The following is a 21,515-nucleotide window of genomic DNA, read 5'->3' as shown; positions in this document are numbered from 1 at the left end:
GTTCTGTTACGTCATTTGTCTATATTCCCAACTGAAGACAGTTAAAGAACGAACGCCTGTCAACGCGCTAGAAGACAGGAGGAAAATAGGAACAGGGCGAGCGTCAAAAGGGCAGTTAAAACGTCGCGCCGCTTCGCGCTGCGTCGCTCGTGTCCAGTAAGGACATAACAATAGAAAACAAAGCAATGGAACGCATTTTGTCGCTGACGCTCGCTCGCGTCGCGTGTAGTTAGGACACGGTGGGTGTTATAACCGAGGCATTTCCTGGAATCTCCTTAGAGCAATTTTCTCAGAACACCTGTATAGTGAACAAGGATCATACAACACAAACATCCCCTCCCCCACGCCGCCCCACCTCCACGGTCTTCCGCCTGTCGATCCCCATGCCGTGCATGACGCCCAGGACCGGCTCGCTGTAGTGCCCGGCGGAGGGCTCCCTGATGCGCTTGGCCGGGTCCACCGCCAGCATCCTCCGCGGCAGGCTCTCGCAGTCTGAGACGGGAAGGAGATCAGAGGTGGATCTAGGAACCGGCCCAGGGGTCACTCGCTGCCGCGTGGCTGAACCTACCGTTTACAAGATGTTTTGTACATTGTTCTTTTCTTTAGCTTCTTTAGCTTTCTAAGAGGAGTTATGTTTATCAGTATACTGCACTGTAACTTTTATTCCTGTATTCTATTTCTCCTGCTTTTTGTTTTAAAAGTCTATAATGTCTTGCTTTTTGTTTTAATGCTTTTAATGTCTCATGTAAAGCACCTTGAATTGCCCTGTGGCTGAAATGTGCTATATAAATAAACTTGGCTTGCCTTTAGCTCCTTTTTATTTGCACTAGCTTTTTGAACTTGCCCTTGGCCCTCTCCTGTCCCATCCCTGCACCCTGTCCTATGTTGTCTAAATGTTATGCACCTTGACCGAAAGCAAATTAGTACGTTGTAAGACTACATGGCAATTATGCCATGCTCTTAGCCTTTCTTGCTCTCAAAATTTAATTTAATGTAATTTATTGCTCTTTAAATGTTCTTAGCCATTAGACAAATATATTCCAGGAGCTTGCTCCAGGTTGCCTGTTTCAATATCTGTGTGGTTTGTATGGCTCTATGTGCTACTAACCCTGCTCTGCCTTCCCTCTCCCTAGTGCCTCTCTCTCTCTCCCTCCTATCTTCTAACCAGGTCCAGTGGATGCCCCACTGTCACCAGCAGACCTCCCGGAGTCCGATAGACACCCCTGTGTCTGCTGTGGATGTCGTAGCATGTCCGTAGGATGTCCTCTCTCCTATGATGCTTTTTTAGTCTCTCTTACTCTGAAATGTAATATAATGTAATGTATTGCTTTATAAATGTTCTTAGCCGGTAGACAAACATACTCCAGGAGCTTGCTCCATCGCCTTGTTGAGAGGGGTCAGGGAAGAATTTTTACAGCTCACTTATCTGACCCCCGGGTGATTACTGTTTTTTTGCTTCCCTCTGGAATATGTAGAGAGTGGGTCGTATGCCCACCTCCCTTGTTCTCTGTAAAGCGCATTGTGTTGCCTCTGGGTATGAAATGCGCTATACAAATAAAGCTTTGATTGATTGAATTAAAGGATTCTGATTCGGATGTGTGTTTCGGTACGGAGGGTGGGCTCGTGATTCGGATGTGTGTTTCGGTACGGAGGGTCGGCTGGTGCGTCCTACCCTGCGACATGAAGACGGGGACGCGGAAGTGGCCCTCGGTGACCCTCCGTCTGAGCGCGGGCAGGGTGGGGCCATCGAAGGGCAGGGCGCCGCACACCAGCACGTACAGCACCACCCCCAGACTCTGCCGACCGGGAGGGAGGGGCCGATGAACGTTGGCACATTCTCTACCTCCTGCCTGCTATCTTCCCGATCAGACGCGCTACTATATGAGCTAGAAAAACAGCGAGCGTGACAAGTTGACTGGTCAGCTGCAAAGCATCCTGGGTCGCCTACCCAGATGTCCAGAGAGGGCCCCTCGTACTCCCGCCCCTCGAACACCTCCGGCGCGGCGTACGGCGGGCTGCCGCACCACGTTCCCAGAGCTTCCCCTGCGCTGAAGAAGTTCCCAAAACCAAAGTCTGCAGGTGGGGAGACAGAATGTGTAAAAGAAGCTGTATCCTGAGAACCCCCCCCCCCCCCCCCCCCCCCCACAACCTGTAGCTAATTAACAATTAATACACATTCAGAAAAGCGTGGGAAATTGTGTATATAAGACTGTGATTGTGTTACAATGTTTAAGATTGATTGATTGATTGATTTTATTTATTTTTAAGACAGGGACAAGGTACAGTAGACATTTACCCTATAGAATAGGGAGAGATGCACTGTACGAGGTTATAGCTAAAACAGCTAATTTCCACCCGCAGTCCCTGGGCAAATAAATATACAGTCTTAAAACAGTGGGGCAAATAGTACACAGTAGGAGAGTTACATACATAGAAGGAAGACAAAAAAGTTATGTAGCAAAGATTTCACTCAAACTTCAAGATAAACAAACATAATTGTCAGTTTGAATGTTCTACTGAACCATTGTTTCTGCGGTTGCACGGTCTCACACTGTCGCTGGCTAGTAGCTAGCTAGCTACCTGCTAGTTTGATATCCATGTTGGAGTCTAGGAGCAGATTGTCCGCCTTGAGGTCACGGTGTACGATGCGGTTCTTGTGGCAGTACTCCACCGCCGTCAAGATCTGCCAGAACCTCCTACGGGCCTCGCTCTCACTCAGCCTCCCAGACGAGGCCAGATAGTCTAGAGCAGGGGTGTCAAACTCTGGCCCGCGGGCCAAATTTGTCCCGCAGTGTAATTATATTTGGCCCGCGAGGCAATACCAAATGACTACTAGAGCTGGCCCGCCAGTATTATACAGCGCATTCACCGCTAATACTACAAATCCCATAATGCTCTGCTGTTGTTTTGGCGCGTCAATCAAGACAGGACCCAGAAACGCCCTCTCTTCTGTGACAGTAGTCATAGCAATATCATACTACAACTGTAACCGTGTTACCCCTTCTTAAAAATGGCGAAAAGAAAGGCAGAAAACAGAAGCTGTACGTTATGTAACGTCTCACTGTGATAGAGACACCTGTGTTGACCTAGCCGGCCGCTGTGTTTGCTCTGTTCCTGTTCATTCAATCCTGTCTGCCTTCTTGCCGGCCTGTCTGCCTGCCTGTCTGCCTGTCTGTCTGTCTGCATGCCGGCTGTCTGTCTGTCTGCCTGGCTGTAGGACAGTCAGGGTTTTACAAGCTTCTCTACTGAGCAGATGGAGCACCAACACTTGTGTCTGAGGGCGTATTCACATAATAGTGCACACCATTGATGCGCACCAAAAGCGAAAGTGATAAGTGCATATTCAATGTTAAAGCAAAACTTGTTTGGGTCCATATTAAAATTTTCATTTGTTCAATGTTGGCCCGCGACTTTGTTCAAGTTTTAAATTTTGGCCCACTGTGTATTTGAGTTAGACACCCCTGGTCTAGAGGAATGGAGTTAGGGTGCGCTACAGTAGAGGGTAAAGACTGAGGAAATGTATGCATTAGTCAATTGCTGAGACATTTTGCAATTTAGAGACAGCAACACCCTAGACCAGCTCAGTGGCCTTGTGGTTAGAGTGTCCGCCCTGAGACTGGGAGGTCGTGAGTTCGATCCCCGGCAGAGTCATACCAACGACTATTTAAAAATGGTACCCGATGCCTCCCTGCTTGGCACTCAGCATCAAGGGTTGGATTGGTGACATACTAGCATCATTTCCAGGGGTGGACTTGTACATCAAGCTGCCTCATGCTGAGGAACCAGGAGATAGGCTCCTGCCCTATGGGCCACTAGGCTCCAGAACCAGTTCTCAAGGATACTTACTTACTTTTACTACTACAACCCTAAACATGTTACTGGCGTACTCCATCACCATGTACAACATATCTTTAGTTTCCATCACCTTCAAAACACAAGGAGGAATACTTTAGTCGGAGGAGGTATTTTCAGGGGGTATTTTTTGCTTCAAGGCCTAATAGGGAGAAAAAGAACCCTATTTTCCGCTCTGAAAACCCCACGGGATTCACATACTGTAGCAGACAGGAGGGTGGGTAAAGGGAATCATGTCTCTAACCCTATCCCTCTTAGAAGAGAGAGAAAGAGAGAGAGAGAGAGACCTCACTGACGTACCTGGTAAAGCTTGATAATATGAGGATGGTTCAACAGCGTCATGATCTGAACCTCCCTGTAGACCTTCTCCAGGTCTGCGGGCTCCAGTTTGGTTTTATCGATCATTTTAATGGCCACATGAAGGTACAAACAGCCAAACTAAATCATCTTGAGTAGGCTGCCATGCCCTTTGCCCTATGCTGGTTGAATATCTGGGCAGCGTCAGACACCCTATCATGTTACAAAACTATGTTATATCTCAAGATTCAAGATTCCTTTATTTGTGGCATGTAATGTAGGTGTGCAGTCACGGAGATTATCCTTGATACAGATAAACTCTAATACTGTATTCCAAATTACAAATGTACAAGTTACAAATTCACAAATTATTTGTAAATTACGTCGTTTTTACAAACACTAATTACATTTCTATACAGTATAATGGATTACGTACGTGCTATATGATATGAATAAATAAATAAATAAATAAATAAATAAATAAATAAATAAATAAATAAATAAATAAATAAATAAATAAATAAATAAATAAATAAATAAATAAATAAATAAATAACGGAGCGGGGGTGTGAGTGAGTTATGTAAGCTACATGCTACAATAATAATAATAATTATTGCATGCTATAATAAATAATCCCGGGGGGTATACACGATATCCTAGTAGTATATACAAAAAGGTTCACAAGCAGTTATGCACCTGAGTTTTTGTGACTTTGTGACATGCCAGTTTTACAATCGCAAAGTTGCCTTATTTGCCCAACGTCCTAATGATCTCGTAGAAACCGACCTGGAGCGCTCTGCCTGCCGGCAAGCTTGTAGGGGACCCCTCGATAAAACCACCATGGTGACGCACTTGGCTCTATTAGAGGTTGCTGTTGGAATATATATTGATGAAAAATACAATTAAAACAGAATGGTTTAATTGGATAAATCAAATAACTCAATATATGACAGCAATAACATTTCTGAAAGGATATTATTTTACCTGTCTTGGAGTTGAGGTAATACGTGGAATACCTTCAGCCAGAGTGATACAAGTGTTATATTCCTTCTTCAGGAAGTTCATATTTTGCAGCGGGATCAGCGAAGATATCCATGATCCCCTGAATGAAATCGTCCCCAACGCGTCGCCAAACTGAAACACGCTCCATTAACGTCACTCTGGCGTCAGAGGCTGAGCTCCAGGTGGTGCGCGAGGAGGTCACAGCAGCGCGCGCGCTTTGATAGAGTTGCCGCGAGACCGACTGCCTCGCCGCGTCTTGTCATGGAATTTTACACCTAGTCTCAAGACTATTCAGAGATTCTTTTCTTTTCCTTAAAACCTATTCATCCAGTCCCCCGCCTTTTGCTATTGTAAACACCTTAAACCTTTGTCCTCTCACTTCTCTTGTAATTCATCACCTCCCCCAAATATTCACATAGCTGTGCTAACATACAAAATGGCTCCCAGAAGGCCATCTGTCTACAACAGAATAACCATCCTTTCTCCCCAATTGCCGCCCTTTTTCTCATGTCACATGTCTGTACTCTTGGCCACGCCTGCCATTTCATATGACGTACAATGCAGTAGCCAATCACATCCTGGAAGCACCTTACCTGTGGTTTGACTGCATATAAGGCACAGCAAAAGACCAAACGGGGACTTCGCTGAATAAACCACCCTTGTTGCGTTGTTCAGGAAGTCCTTGCGCTCGTATGCTTTTCACAATAAACCAGACTTAACCTTTTGAACGAATCTTGGTAAATCCTTTTGACTAGATCAGTTATTTTACTATTACAGTCTTGTAAGCGTTCTGACAGCGCGCGCAAAGTAGAGCTCAAGGCGGTTGATTGCGTAAAGTCCCCACGTGGATTCCTATGCAGTCTGAGGACCACACCATTTCGAAACTTGTCTGACAAACGCGCCATTGGCCAAGCGACTGTGGCAACATAATCAATACAATCAACACAATCAATTAAACCAAGAGTGTACATTATTTGCAGCCAGCTTTAGGTCAAGTGTCAAATGTAACCTACAATTTCCTATGTGGTAGAATAGAATTCTACATTTCCCATTGGCGTAGAGCAGATTTCTCAGCACAGGAAATATTTCTTGATAATTTTGTGCTGTCTGAAAAAGTAGGCTACAAACATACTTTGGGTTCCATATTGGCAAATATCCTTTGAGATGCAAACTGTTAAAGGAGTAGTAAAGGGAAAATGCATGTTTAGCCCTGTTCTAAGGCTACTTATGAAATCGAGAGTTTAACATGTTTTGGAATGATTTTTGAAGATGCTTATCCACATCCATTGTATGACCAAAACGGTGGTAGAGCAATTATCAACTTTCTCAAAAATGCTAGCTTTGTCAACGTTTTGATCTGAACCATTGTATATGATCATAAGTAACCTTAAAACAGGGCTAAACATGCATTTTCCTTTACTACTCCTTTAAGATGGGAGATGGTTAGCCCATCTTAATAAGAGGACTGTAGAACCTGAAAGGCCATTTCAAAATACAATACAAACAACCGGTCAATCCTCTCGCCTGGGGGTGTAAACTAGCAGCTTAATCCTACCAGACCTCTCTTTGCTCGTTATCACAAGTCCCGTGCCGCCTGGAAAGCACGTGCGAGGATAGCTTACGTCTCATCTCCTCAGACAATTTGACTCATCCACTTACAGTAGATCACCCAAAGACCTGACATTCAGTCTACAGCTGCTCGCCCATGCAGACCTGATACTCAGTCTGCACCCAAACACTAGTCTGCGCCATCTCTGTTTACCCGGGCGAATGTGATCACGTTTTGGGAGATTGGTGGGAAGGGAATCAAATGTTCTGCTCATGTGAAATCATTTCACTTTAAGCGGTGTTGTTAAATATATGTTTTAATAGTTTAGAACATTTTTTAACAGCGTCAAATGTGTAACATGAACATCAGTTCAGTCCTTGGCAGCTGACAGAAGAGTCACAAATCCCCAGAGAATGGGAATTTACATTATAAACAGAATGCCTCCATAGAACTAAGGGCATATGGTCATTATTACCTATGACAATAAATAAACTGGCCATTATTACATGTTACATAGGGAAATTAACCCCATTTACAGTCCAAGATGGAGGCAAAGGGCCCTATGACATAGGATCATGACAAACAAAACAACAAAACAGGAAGAAAAACAAAACAGTGTGGAACTGTTCCTTTAGTACTAGTCCAAGTGCATCTGCCTGGTGTTGTAGAACAACAACACTCTGGAGAGTACACATGGCCAGCCCAGTGCATCATGGGAAAAGCTCATCAGAGCGAGCTATCCTCTCAACACGTCTTAGCGTGAGAGGGACGTACACGGGTGTGTTTGCGCCTGGCGGGACTCGGAGGTGCTGGTCCCCGGGGCGCCGGCGTCGTGGAAGGAGCTGAGGTCGTCCAGCGTCTCCTGGGCCGTCTGCCTGAGGGCAGGATGGCGGCTGGAGGTCAGCCGGCGGATGCGGGCCAGGGGGAGAGGGTCCAGGGGCCCGGGGCCGAGCAGAGCCGAGGCCTCCTCCTCCTCCTGCAGCAGGGACTGGAGCAGGCGCAGGGCGTGGAGACATACTTCTGGGTCCCCGTCTCAGAGAGAGAGAGAAAGGAAGGGAGAGAGAGAGAGAAAGGAAGGAAGAGAGAGGGAGAGAGAGAGAGAGAGAGTGATGTTCTTAATCTTCTGACCACACATGAGCCTGACGTCAGAGTGTAGAGATCTGAGGCAATGCGGCAGCTGTGCTTGGCATTGCACACATAAACAAAGTGTACACATGTACAGAGGGAGTTAAAGGAGAATGCTCTTTTTCGACAACATGTACTTTATTTACGGCATATTATACGACGTTTGACTCACCGAGATCACTTTGGTGTAATTCGGAGGCCTGTAGAAGAAATTTAAAATCCAGCGCGAGTCAAGTATATCCATGTAATGGCGGCGGACGGGGCACCGAGAATGAAGCTTCTAAAAATTTAAAAATCGCGAAACGGTTGTTTTCATCAATCTGTTTTTATGAATCGCTAGTTGTGCTTCCATAGAGCGAGGGCTTGTTGTGGTTTTTCACATGCCTCTGTAATATGATCTTTAGAAACGTCTTTAGAAACAGAATAAAGCTTCCCCACTTGCTCCAGCACGCATGCGCACAGCGCGCAGACTGGCTATTGTCCGTCTGTAGGCTACACTCGCGCCTCACATTCTCTACGCTACGATCGGCTTCCATCATATTCTAAGTCATCTTCTATAACCTCAAAATCTGATAAATATTCAGCCATATTGCACACAATATTCCAGGCACCAACAAGCCGATCGTAGCGTAGAGAATGTGAGTGTACAACCGTTTCGAGGCCGAAAATACATTTTTTAGAAGCTGCATTCTTGGTGCCCCGTCCGCCGCCATTACATGGATATACTTGACTCGCGCTGGATTTTAAATTTCTTCTACAGGCCTCCGAATTAAAAAGTGATCTCGGTGAGTCAAACGTCTTATAATATGCCGTAAATAAGGTCAAGGTTGTCGAAAAGAGCCTTCTCTTTTAATACTGCTGTAAACAGTTTACGAGTAGTGCGTATGTAAGTAGTGCACACGCACAATAAATAAACATGAAGCTCATCGTTCTTCCCCGGGCTGCTCTGGACCAATCTGGTCCTCTCACCTTCTAGAAGGGTCCAGATGAGAGGCAGCAGTGCTGGGCTCCCGCTGATGTATTTCAGCCCCTTCACACTGATGCTGACGTTGTACAGAGCCATCAGCATCAACCTGCCACGCCAGGAGAATCAGCACACTGTATACACACACTCAAATACACATAACACTCTGTATACACACACTCAAATACACATCAGCACACTGTATACACACACTCAAATACACATAACACTCTGTATACACACACTCATATACACATCACACTGTATACACACACTCAAATACACATCACACTGTATACACACACTCAAATACACATAACATTCTGTATACACACACTCAAATACACAAAACACTCTGTATACACACACTCAAATACACATAACACTGTATACACACACTCAAATACACATAACACTCTGTATACACACACTCAAATACACATAACACTCTGTATACACACACTCAAATACACATCAGCACACTGTATACACACACTCAAATACACATAACACTCTGTATACACACACTCAAATACACATAACACTCTGTATACACACACTCAAATACACATCAGCACACTGTATACACACACTCAAATACACATAACACTCTGTATACACACACTCAAATACACATCAGCACACTGTATACACACTCAAATACACATAACACTCTGTATACACACACTCAAATACACATCACACTGTATACACACACTCAAATACACATAACACTCTGTATACACACACTCAAATACACATCACACTGTATACACACACTCAAATACACATAACACTCTGTATACACACACTCAAATACACATCAGCACACTGTATACACACTCAAATACACATAACACTCTGTATACACACACTCAAATACACATCACACTGTATACACAAACTCAAATACACATAACACTCTGTATACACACACTCAAATACACATAACACTCTGTATACACACACTCAAATACACATAACACTCTGCCTACTGTACTGTGTGAAATCTTTGCTTCATAACTTTTTTGTATTCCTTCTATGTATGTAACTCTCCTACTGTGTACTATTTGCCCCACTACTTTAAGACTGTATATGTATTTGCCCAGGGACTGCGGGTGGAAATTAGCTGTTTAGCTATAACCTTGTACAGTGCATCTCTCCCTATTCTATAGGGTAAATGTCTACTGTACCTTGTCCCTGTCTTAAAAATAAATAAAAATCAATCAATCAAATCCATCAATTATATACACTGACCACACTACATTTTGTGTACCGTTTTTTATCTTATTTTGCATTTGTATTTTGTACTGCTCTTTTGCACTGTCCTGTCCCTGCACCTTGTCCAATGTTGTCTGTCCCTGTCCAATGTCCTGCACCATTGTCCGAGGCAAATTCCTAGTATGTTGAAAAACTATATGGGGATAAAGCGAATTCTGATTCTGATCAGACCGGAGAGAAACTACAATGCTAGCTCTGATTAAATAATAACTCTGTAATAACTCTTGATGATAGGATGTGCCACTCTCACACTTTGAGTTTGGGGAAGACGCCTGGCTTCAAGAGCTCCAGAAGCTGCATCAGCGTATCCAATAGGACGTGAGCAGAGTTGGACAGGAAGTCCCGCCCACACGTCACAGCCGCCACATCTGAGTGGACCAGAAATAAGCAATGGTAAATGGGCGTGACATCTACAGTACAGGTCATTAGTATGAACAGGGTAACCGCTTATTAAACAATAATTAAGGCTAACAGTGCACGGGGAGGGATAGTTTGTACACAATCATGTGTTCGGAATCGCTCCCTATTCACTATTTAGTGCACTATATAGGGCGTCAGCCATTTTGTTTGTAGTGTCCGAATTCTCCACGGAATTTTCGTTCCCTATATAGTTCACTATTTATTACCCACAATTCACCTTGATTTGCAGGGAACAGTGCATGTACCCTACATTTTCTCCGTTCCCTAGGTAGTTCACTACATGGTGAACCCTATAGAGGGAATAGGGAGTGAGGGAACGAGGGAGCGATTCCCAACACAGCTCTGGTTTGAAGTAGCATTCGGTTGCACGTCTGGACACTCACTGGTGACAACTCCAGCCAGGGCCAGGACAAACTGGTGCTCATGGGAGTCGTAGTCCTGCTGTCCGCTCTTGGCCTCCCCATCCAGAGACTTCACAAAGCTCTCTAGAGTCTGACCTGCGAGGCTGAGGAAGGATGGCAGCTTCCACTGCGATGCACACAAGACACACACAAGACACACACGCTTCATGGAATATGTAGAGAGTGGGTCGTACGCCCACCTCCCTTGTTCTCTGTAAAGCGCATTGTGTTGCCTCTGGGTATGAAATGCGCTATACAAATAAAGCTTTGATTGATTGATTGATTGATTCATAACCTTGGCAATGAAGCGGGGATCAAGTGTGGCCCTCTCTTTCTGACACTCGCTCTGGGCGGCATCCAGTCGCGAGCGGAGGTGCAGGCACTCCTGCCTCAGCTGCTCCTGCTCCTGCCCGAGACGATCCCTCACTGCACACAGCACACACACATTCCCCCACACCATCTCATTTGAATCCTAGGCTTCCTGGAGAAGGTGATTTATGGTGTTTTGTTTGTTTTTTAATAAAGAAGTAGTTTTTTATTTTTATTTGTGGTGTTTTCTGTCATGTGATTGGTTGTCTTACATGTCTCTGCAGTACGGGCTTTGTGTAGCATTTCTACCAGGTCCCCATTCACTACCTTCGGTAAGAACTCACGGAGCTGCATGACCTCTGTGGTCAGCCTCTCCAAGTCTCTTTTCTTCACTTTAACAAAGCCATCTTGGTTGTCATCCTGTAAGAAAGATATATGAGTGTTTCTTTATTACCTGCACACGGGTGCTTGAAAGTTGGGCTGATAGCGTCAAAGGTTTAACTGTGATGACACCTAGTGGACAAGCTCGGAACATCGCCAGTGTCAATCTGTCCTCACTCTTGCCCAGCTTCAGTCTAGTTAGGGAATTTTATTGGGTATTGACCATCTGTAAAAAAAAAAAATGCTTACCAATAGCTTTCTTCACCAATGTGTTCATCTAGGTGTCTACTAACACATATCAATTAGTGCAAACCCAAATCCTTGTGGAAAATTCTTGGGAGCCAATCAAAGTTGGGATGCTCAGAGGGCCTGGGCGAAAAAATTGGAAAATAAACTTTTGCCAATATTAGCTTGTGGGATGTCTAACTATGTTTTTGGGGGGATGGGGGATGGGTGAAGAAAGCTATTGGTAAGCTTCTTTTTTTGTTGTGCAGATGGTCAATACAATTAGCTCAAATTCCCTAACTATACTAGTGGAAGTCTTCAGTCAGATCATCGCATTTTTTATAAGTGACAGTCATTTCTTATCATACGATCTAGACTACAATCTGAGAAGAGTATTATGTGTTTTTGTGAAGAGTATTAGCCTAAAAACATAGTCATCGTTCCCGTTCCTATGGGAACATGTCTATGTTCCCCGGGTCTTATGTTCCCCGGGTCCTATGTTCCCCAGGTTCTATGCTCCCCGGGTCCTATGTTCCCCCTGAAAAAGGGTTCTATGCTCCCCGGGTCCTATGTTCCCCCTGAAAAAGGGTTGTAGCACCCGATAATGTAATAATCAACCGATAATGTAATAACGCCTGATAATGTAATAAAAGTTTGACTTAAGTCAATCGAAAATGTAATAAAACCTGATAATGTAATAACTTAACCAATAATGTAATAAAATGTCCTGACTGATAATGTAATACCATTTTTCTGATAATGTAATACCTTATTACACTATTGGTCAAGTTATTACATTATCAGGTGGGTCTTTTTTTTTCAAAACTGGTAATGTAATACTTTACTGATAATGTAATAATTTAAAAAGTGAATGAATAATACTGTTAGGGTACTTTGTGGTATACTTTGGTGTACGCTGTGGTACTTGTGGTATACTTTGGTGTGTCTCATGATACTTTGCAGTATACTTTGGGGTGCTTTGAGGTACTTTGTGGTATACTTTGGGGTACTCTGTGGTATACTTTGCAGTACTTTGCAGTACTTTGTGGTATACTTTGGGGTACACAGCAATACTTTGCAGTACTCTGCAGTATACTTTGGGGTACTTTGAGGTACTCTGCGGAATACTTTGAGGTACTTTGTGGTGTGCTTTGGAGTACTTTGTGGTACTTGTGGTATACTTTGGGGTACTCTGTGGTATACTTTGCAGTACTTTGCAGTACTTTGTGGTATACTTTGTGGTACACAGCAAATATTTTGCAGTACTCTGCAGTATACTTTGGGGTACTTTGAGGTACTCTGCGGAATACTTTGAGGTACTTTGTGGTGTGCTTTGGAGTACTTTGCGGTACTTAGTGGTATACTCTGGGGTACTTTGTAGTACTTTGCAGTACTTTGCAGTAAACTTTGGGGTACTTTGTGGTATACATTGAGGTACTACTTTGCTGTATACTTTGGGGTACTTTGCTGTATACTTCGGGGTACTTTGGTATTTTGCAATATTTTGCAGTACTTTGCGCTTTACTTTGGAGTACTTTGCGGTACTTTGTGGTATACTTTGGAGTACTTTGAGGTACTTTGTGGTATACTTTGGAGTACTTTGAGGTACTTGGTGATTAGTAGGGCCCTTCAAAAAGGGGTTCAGTATTTATCTTAGCCTATATAGTAGGAGACAGGAACTGATTTAATTCTATGAATTGAAAGCAAAGTGTATGAGGCAAATTATGTGAGGCTGCTGTCCATCGACTATATTTCAGATTGCAATACCATAACTCCCCATACTCATCTCCAAACGCAGGATGGAGATTGGAGATTAAACCCTTCCTGCACAGGTGGATCCTCAACTTCCTGACGGGCAGACCTCAGGGGGCGAGAGTGGGCATCATCTTCTCTCACCCTAAACACTGGAGAAAGTCACCCTCTCACCTTCAACACTGGGCTGTTTCATATCCTCTGTACAAACACGACTGCATAGTTACCTACAATTCCAGCTCAATTATCAATTCACTGATGACACAGCTGCGGTAGGCCTGATCTCCAACAATAATGAGAAGGCCTACTTGGAGGAGGTGGCATGCCAAACTAAATGTTGTCAACAACAACCTCCACCTGAACGTCAGTAAGATAATGGAGATGCTAGTGGACTACAGCAGGAAGCAGGAAGATGAAAGTGATTCTAGTGGACTAGCAGGAAGCAGCCAATTGGGCTGTAGGACCCCTGTGGAGACAGTGTATTTACAAGTACAGTATATTGATGTACAGATCACCAGACATGGACAACAAACATTCCTGTATATGCATGATTGAGAGGGTGTCTGACTGAGAACATCAACACTACCAACATGCTATGGAAGCAACACCATGCAGGACAAGTCACTATAGAGAGTGTTTGGTCAGCAGAACATATCTCCCACACCTCCAGGACATCGACACACGGGGCTGCAGGACCAAGGTCAGGAGAATGTTGAAACATCCCAGCCACCCGGACAACAGCCTCTTCTCTCTGCTCAGGTACTGCCTACTGAAGAAGATCAACTCACAGAGGCTCAGAAGAAGCTTCTACCTTCAGACCATCCACATCCGGAATGAGTACACTCTGCTCATCTCTGTCCTTAACTCAGTACTATACTCTGCACAACAGCACTGTATATTTATACCTGCTAGATTATAAAAATCTACATTCTGTAAATAAACGTGAATATACATACATTTACTCTCTCTAGATCCATATGTATACTTCTCTATTTAGGTGAACTGTCCAATTTCATATGTCATCTCAGCTCATTTTATTTCATTCCATTAATAAATATTTTATATTTTGGACTTGGTTTACATATTTATATGTTTGGTGTGTATAGTACGTTTCTCCTTTTTACTTTGCCTAGTGTACATATTTAGCAGCTAGTGGAAACATCACTGCTCATTGTCAGGGTATGTTGCATGTTACCGATAAAACTTTGACTTGAATATGCTATGTTTACTCCTTCACCCTCTTAGTTCCCTAGATCATACAACATATTTTTATGCAATATTCGATGCATACTCTCTACTTTTCTTTGACTTTGTGGATGATAAGGGGAAATTTAATTGATCTTTACTTTAAGCTACTGCATGAGTTCCCTCAGCACCTTGGTCATTTTGGATTACTGTATGAGGACCATGTTTAATATAAATGTGGTTGTTTGTTTGGCTATTTCATTGCTACCTTTCCCTGTCAGCTGCTTAAGCCAGAAATATCTACTGAAGATGTCTGGCACCATTAGAATATATCTTTATGTGGCTTTGCCATACCATACTTTCCATCTATTCATATCTACAAGATCAATCTGGTGTCTGGTCTGGACATCCTTGATTAGCTTCAGGATGGGCTTGTCCACAAATCTGGCCTGAAGGTGCTGGTACTGTCTGGATTTATAGAGTAGGCCTACCTTAAATTCTGTCCTCACTAATTCTGTCCTCATTAATGTAATGCCTGTGTAGGCTAGTGCAATTATGATTTTTAAAACATCTATGGCTATCCGAAAAACTGGAATAACATGATAAAAAGTTTGTATAAACAAACGGGCAATGTGGCACTGAATGTCAGTTATTGTGTGCACCTCATTGGTTTTCCCCATAAACACATCTTCAGACCTCACTTCCATCCATTTGTCTCATGTGCTCTGGAGAGGTAGGTGACATGTGAGGATAAAGGGTAGTTCATGCTAATAAGAAGTTGGTATGGCATTGCAATCTGAAATATAGTCAATGGATAGCCCTTTTTGAAGGGCCCTACTAATCACCAAGTACCTCAAAGTACTCCAAAGTATACCACAAAGTACATCAAAGTACTCCAAAGTATACCACAAAGTACCGCAAAGTACTCCAAAGTAAAGCGCAAAGTAATGCAAAATATTGCAAAATACCAAAGTACCCCGAAGTATACAGCAAAGTAGTACCTCAATGTATACCACAAAGTACCCCAAAGTATACTGCAAAGTACCCAAAGTTTACTGCAAAGTACTACAAAGTACCCCAAAGTATACCACTAAGTACCGCAAAGTACTCCAAAGCACACCACAAAGTACCTCAAAGTATTCCGCAGAGTACCGCAAAGTACCTCAAAGTACCCCAAAGTATACTGCACAGTACTGCAAAGTATTGCTGTGTACCCCAAGTATACCACAAAGTACTGCAAAGTACTACAAAGTACCCCAAAGTATACCACTTAGTACCGCAAAGTACTCCAAAGCACACCACAAAGTACCTCAAAGTATTCCGCGGAGTACCGCAAAGTACCTCAAAGTACCCCAAAGTATACCACAAAGTACTGCAAAGTACTGCAAAGTACTACAAAGTACCCCAAAGTATACCACTAAGTACCGCAAAGTACTCCAAAGCACACCACAAAGTTCCTCAAAGTATTTCGCAGAATACCTCAAAGTACCCCAAAGTATACTGCAGAGTACTGCAAAGTATTGCTGTGTACCCCAAAGTATACCACAAAGTACTGCAAAGTACTGAAAAGTATACCACAGAGTACCCCAAAGTATACCACAAAGTACCTCAAAGCACCCCAAAGTATACTGCAATGTATCATGAGACACACCAAAGTATACCACAAGTACCACAAAGTACGCTAATGTATACCACAAAGTACCCTAACAGTATTATTCATTCACTTTTTAAATTATTACATTATCAGTCAAGTATTACATTACCAGTTTTGAAAAAAAAAGACCCACCTGATAATGCAATAACTTGACCAATAATGTAATAAGGTATTACATTATCAGAAAAATGGTATTACATTATCAGTCAGGACATTTTATTACATTATTGGTTAAGTTATTACATTATCAGGTTTTATTACATTTTCGATGGACTTAAGTCAAACTTTTATTACATTATCAGGCGTTATTACATTATCGGTTGATTATTACATTATCGGGTGCTACAAGGGTTCTATGTTCCCCGGGTCCTATGTTACCCCGAAACGCGAAAGAAAAACGTGATTATGCCATCACATGTTAATGACAAAAGGGGCAGATTATGCACCTATTTTAGAAAGGTTGCATGTTCATCGCAATAATCGCAGAATTCCGTGCAAAATGCGAGGCTTGCATGATTTCGGCATTTTTTCACATCAAGTTTCAGAAATGTTGCATGTTAACTTGACATGGATCAGACATAACCTAGCCTAGTGATGCGCAATGCATGACGCCTCAGTAGGCTACCCAAAGCAGCTCTGACTATAATGTAGGCTATTCTACAGTAGATTGTAGGCTAGCCTACTATTGGTTTTATGTCAATGAATGGAGAAGCTGCTTGATGCCTTTGTGAAGTTGACAGTGTCCCAGTCCAAACCCATCCTGCTGTGAGTTGGGATAAGGCTCATAAGAGGCGCAAATCCGTTGGGGAAAAAATCTCTGTGGAGAGAGGATCCGCTCGCAGTACAAATGATAGTCACTCGACCACTTTGCGCTTGAAATAACTGAAGTTTAATAAATAGGCCATCACACACATAGGCCTATGAAAAAATATAGACAACAGTTATCTTATTTGGTGATAGGCTAACTTCAGAAAATAAAAAATAAAAAGGAGAAGAACTAAAACATTCAACCCTACATATTCCATTACCTAATCATTGCATTTTTTGTGTGTAAGAAAACAAGAAACAACACACTCGGCCTCCAGTGGTTTCTTAATTTCTTCCATTAGCTATTGTTTTAAATCAACATATTTTACCAGATTTTTTCGCATTAAATCATGCCATGGCATAATCACGTTTATCTTTCGCGTTTCACGGGGAACATAGGATCCGGGGAACATAGAACCCTTTTTTGGGGGGAACATAGGACCCGGGGAACATAGAACCCTTTTTTAGGGGGAACATAGGACCCGGGGAACATAGGGATGACCCCGGTATGGGAAACTCAACTCATTTTAAAGAGGTGGGTAAACTGAGTTTACCTGGGTTTACTCATCACTACACGCCTGCTTTGTAATGTTGCATTTTAGCTCTACAGATAATGACATCTATCTATTATCATATTGTAAACACAAGTATATGCCATACGCACAAATGAGTTAAAGTTTGCCCTAATAATATTCCCCCTGTAGGCTCACATGGAAGACAGAGGTCCTTACACCCAAGTCAACGTCCACGTCCCTGCTGAGGACCTATTTTGACGGCGCGGACACAAGGAGGGACTTCAGATTGTCAAAATCGACACAGAGGAACCTTGGTGATGGTCAGGAGGATGGGGCAAGACCATGGAGGTGCTAATAATAGCAATAACAATAATAATAATAATTCATTGCATTTAGAGCTTTTCTCAGTACTCACCCTTTACAATGGTCTTGTCATTCACACACAGGTGCTGGTCTTTGGAGGTAACATTACATCAGTCATTTAGCAGACACTTTTGTCCAACATTACCTTAGTCATATATTTAGCAGACACTTTTGTGTGTCTGCTAAGCGACTTACAGTAGGCCTAATTGCATTTAACCATTTAAAGGTTGAAGACCTTGATGGTGGCCATGGTCCTGCTGCTGCAGATCATCCCAACCCTGGAGATGGCCTCAGAAAGTGTCTCACAGCGGCAGCATCAGCACCAGCTGCCTGGATCCCAGCTCTTGGTGAGCACGACTACCCCCATCCTGCCATAAGTAGTCAGTCTATCAGTTCATGAGTGTGCTTTGCCTTGTTCCTTATAGACAGCCTTGAGGCTTTAAACACCGATCAGTTGGTTATAGGCAGCCTTGAGGCATTTGTTTAAATGTATTTGTATTTAAATGTATGTGTAACACTGTACATAGTAATCAGTTCTCTAAGTTTTTTGGGGGGAGACAACAGATCAGCGTTCTCATCGCATCTCCTGTCTACCTTTTGCAAGGAAAGCTAATGATCTGACCAAATATAAACAAGTCAAAAGTATATTTGAAGACCATTGTGTAATAAAAATATCCAAGAAATGTTTATGGTTGTTTTTCTTCCATTATACATGTAAAGGTTACTTCTTGATGTATTTACATTTCAACAAAGTGTAATATCTACACATCAGACACATTGTCTTGATATGTCTACATGTCATGTACAGTAACTTGGAAGGTCTTAACACAACACGCAGAGCGCTTTGGACATGTAACTCCCTTATCAAGTAGTCGTTAGTCAGATACATTAAACAGTGATGCTTTCATAACCGTCTCTGAATAATTCCAATGAAGCATTGTGAACCAACATGTGTGTTCCGTCTTTTATGCCTAATTGCAAACTACAATGTCCATTAGGAATGTTCTTTTACTCTAATGACTGGTTTTAGGTATAGTGACATTTGTTCTTTGACTGGGAATACATTACAAGGAATGACACACAAACACCAATTTAATTCAAGAAAATACATTTAATAAAAAATAAAAACGATAATGTAACAAGGTAAAACAGTTTTTTTTGACTGAGGCTTCTAGAAGCAACATCAGCCGGTCCTCCCTCTCCTTAAACAACCCCCTTTCCTCCCTCCACTCAGCCTTCATCTCTGCCTTCTCTCTCCCCCATTCAACATCAGCCGGTCCTCCCTCTGGAGGACGGCCAACTCTTCCCTGTTTACGGGGAAGAGAAACGCCACGCTGAAAGGCTTGGAGTAAGTTAACTAACGTATGCATTGTTGTTCAGAAGCAATCCAGTGGTCTGTTTACTTTGGATATTGATTCATGTAGGACCTACATCTTAGAAGCTGGGCTGCAGGGGACGACGGAGACAGCCTGGATAAAGCACGCAGAGAACCTTGTAGCCATGTACAAGGTGATTTTGATCTACAGGCTACATGATAGCAAAGATATTGATAGGGACTCACAGTTTGTATGACACTAGAAAACTGTTATCTAACCTCATAGGACCTAAAGAGCCCCAGAACTGGGGTCAGCACAGAGGGAGGGGAGCCGAACGTCACTAGTCCATGCGCTAGGAACACCAGAACTAAACTAGTCCATGCTCTAGAAGCACCAGAACTAAACTAGTCCATGCTCTAGAAGCACCAGAACTAAACTAGTCCATGCTCTAGGAGCACCAGAACTAAACTAGTCCATGCTCTAGGAGCAGCAGAACTAAACTAGTCCATGCTCTAGGAGCACCAGAACTAAAAGCACTCTTTCCAAGTTCAGTTTTGACTCCCGGGACCTCAAGAGCCAAATAAAAAAGTTGATGAGTTTCTCAACATCAAGGTGAGGATATCGAACCCTGCAGAGATAATTTCAGCCCTGGCTGACTGTCCTTGAATAAAAAAGCATTGTGTTTTACAGCATTCAAAAGTATTTTTCAATATAAAAATAAAGCTGTATTCATACAATCATTTAACAACTTTGTTACTGTCAGCAAACATAAAATACATCAGTAATAACAATGATAATAACGGATCATGCAAGTACAGTACAAACAGGCATTAATGCAATCTGAAAAGATAACAACTTCAAAAAGAAGAAAAAAACTCCTGATAAAAATAGACGGGGTGGAACTTCAAAGATCCAGGATCAGACCAAAGCTGTCAGTCACCATTGGCAGGGACACCACATGACTGACCTCAGATCAGCCTCTAAACAGCAGCTTCTTCCTGCTCCATCCTCTGGGCTGCTCCTTCCTCTCCTGGCCCCGCCTCAGCACTGGAATGCAGGGCCTCCATCTCCATGCTCTCCCTCTCTGCTGGCCTCCGCCCCCTGGTGGTCTGGAGAGACACAACACCAAGAGTCAGGAACAGGGGGAGAGACTTGGAGAAATGAGCAGCAGGTTCATTATCACAGGCCTACTGTACATGAACACAACAAGTCTATCAGCAAGCAGATAGGCAAACGTGGTAGTTAAGCAAAGACTTGACCTCTGTGCCACGGCTGTCATTCCCCCGACTGACTGGGTAATAACTTGTACCTTAAAGAACAGATAGAGGGCAGGGGTGGATATCACCAAGATCAGCAGCACCACAACCACTCTGATGATGAAATCTGTCAGAGGAGAGTCTGGAACAGAAACACAGCGGATGAGGAAACTGAGAATCATCAGATCAGATTAAGCTGTCAACTGAAAAGTTACATCATCATATATTGCTTTCATGTCAAAAGTGCTGCTACTTTGTTTGTGGACTGTGGAGAGAGACAGTGACCTTAAGGTAGTGCTACTGACATCCATATTATAATTCTGTGGTCACCCACCCCCAGATCACCACAGGAATCAAATGACTCACTGACCGTTAGACTCACTCAAGACCAACCCAGTGGTTTACAAACATGTGTCATAGCAGCCCAACCAATTGGTTGAGTGAAAAAGGTAGGGATTGTGGTTCTAAAAGTCCATCAGTTACCTGCGACAGTGACAGAGAGGAGCTCACTCTCAGAGGTGAAGTTATGAGAGAAAACGTAGACCTCATAAACACAGCTGTAGTTTCCTTGGTGGGCGTGGTCTGCAGCAGGAAACAGGAAGTTGGCAGAGTGATTGACAGCTGGGTGGGTGTGTCTCAGGGTTGTGTTGGAGCCGGTGAAGGTGAGGTGGAAGGAGCCTCCTGGGTACTGTGGCTGGATGGAGCAGCTGATGTCAAAGCTGTGGTCCTTGTACACCAGCCCCTGCTGCTGGCCCTCGGAGACCCCTCGCATGGAGGAAGACAGGGAGATAACAGGCTGGAATAGGAGATCTGCAAAGACAGAGAAGAGGGGAGAGAAACCAACCTCTCTGATTCAGGTG

General features: G+C 43.2%; 1 pseudogene across 1 annotated transcript in view; it reads right to left on the bottom strand.

Annotated features, from left to right (window-relative positions):
* Nucleotides 1-7,455: 7,455 nt before the first annotated feature.
* Nucleotides 7,456-21,515, bottom strand: part of LOC311327416 (heat shock factor 2-binding protein-like) — a 31,738-nt pseudogene continuing 17,678 nt past the window's right edge. The window contains exons 3-6 of the transcript in view: nt 10,875-11,019; nt 10,322-10,439; nt 8,796-8,899; nt 7,456-7,733 (exon numbers count right to left, since the gene is read on the bottom strand). The product of the transcript in view is annotated as a heat shock factor 2-binding protein-like (transcript). The remainder of the gene's footprint in view (nt 7,734-8,795; nt 8,900-10,321; nt 10,440-10,874; nt 11,020-21,515) is intronic.

The sequence above is a fragment of the Borostomias antarcticus genome, assembly GCF_949987555.1.
Source record: "Borostomias antarcticus genome assembly, chromosome: 32".
Classification (NCBI taxonomy): domain Eukaryota; kingdom Metazoa; phylum Chordata; class Actinopteri; order Stomiiformes; family Stomiidae; genus Borostomias; species Borostomias antarcticus.
This window is presented reverse-complemented; position numbering and strand designations above follow the sequence as displayed.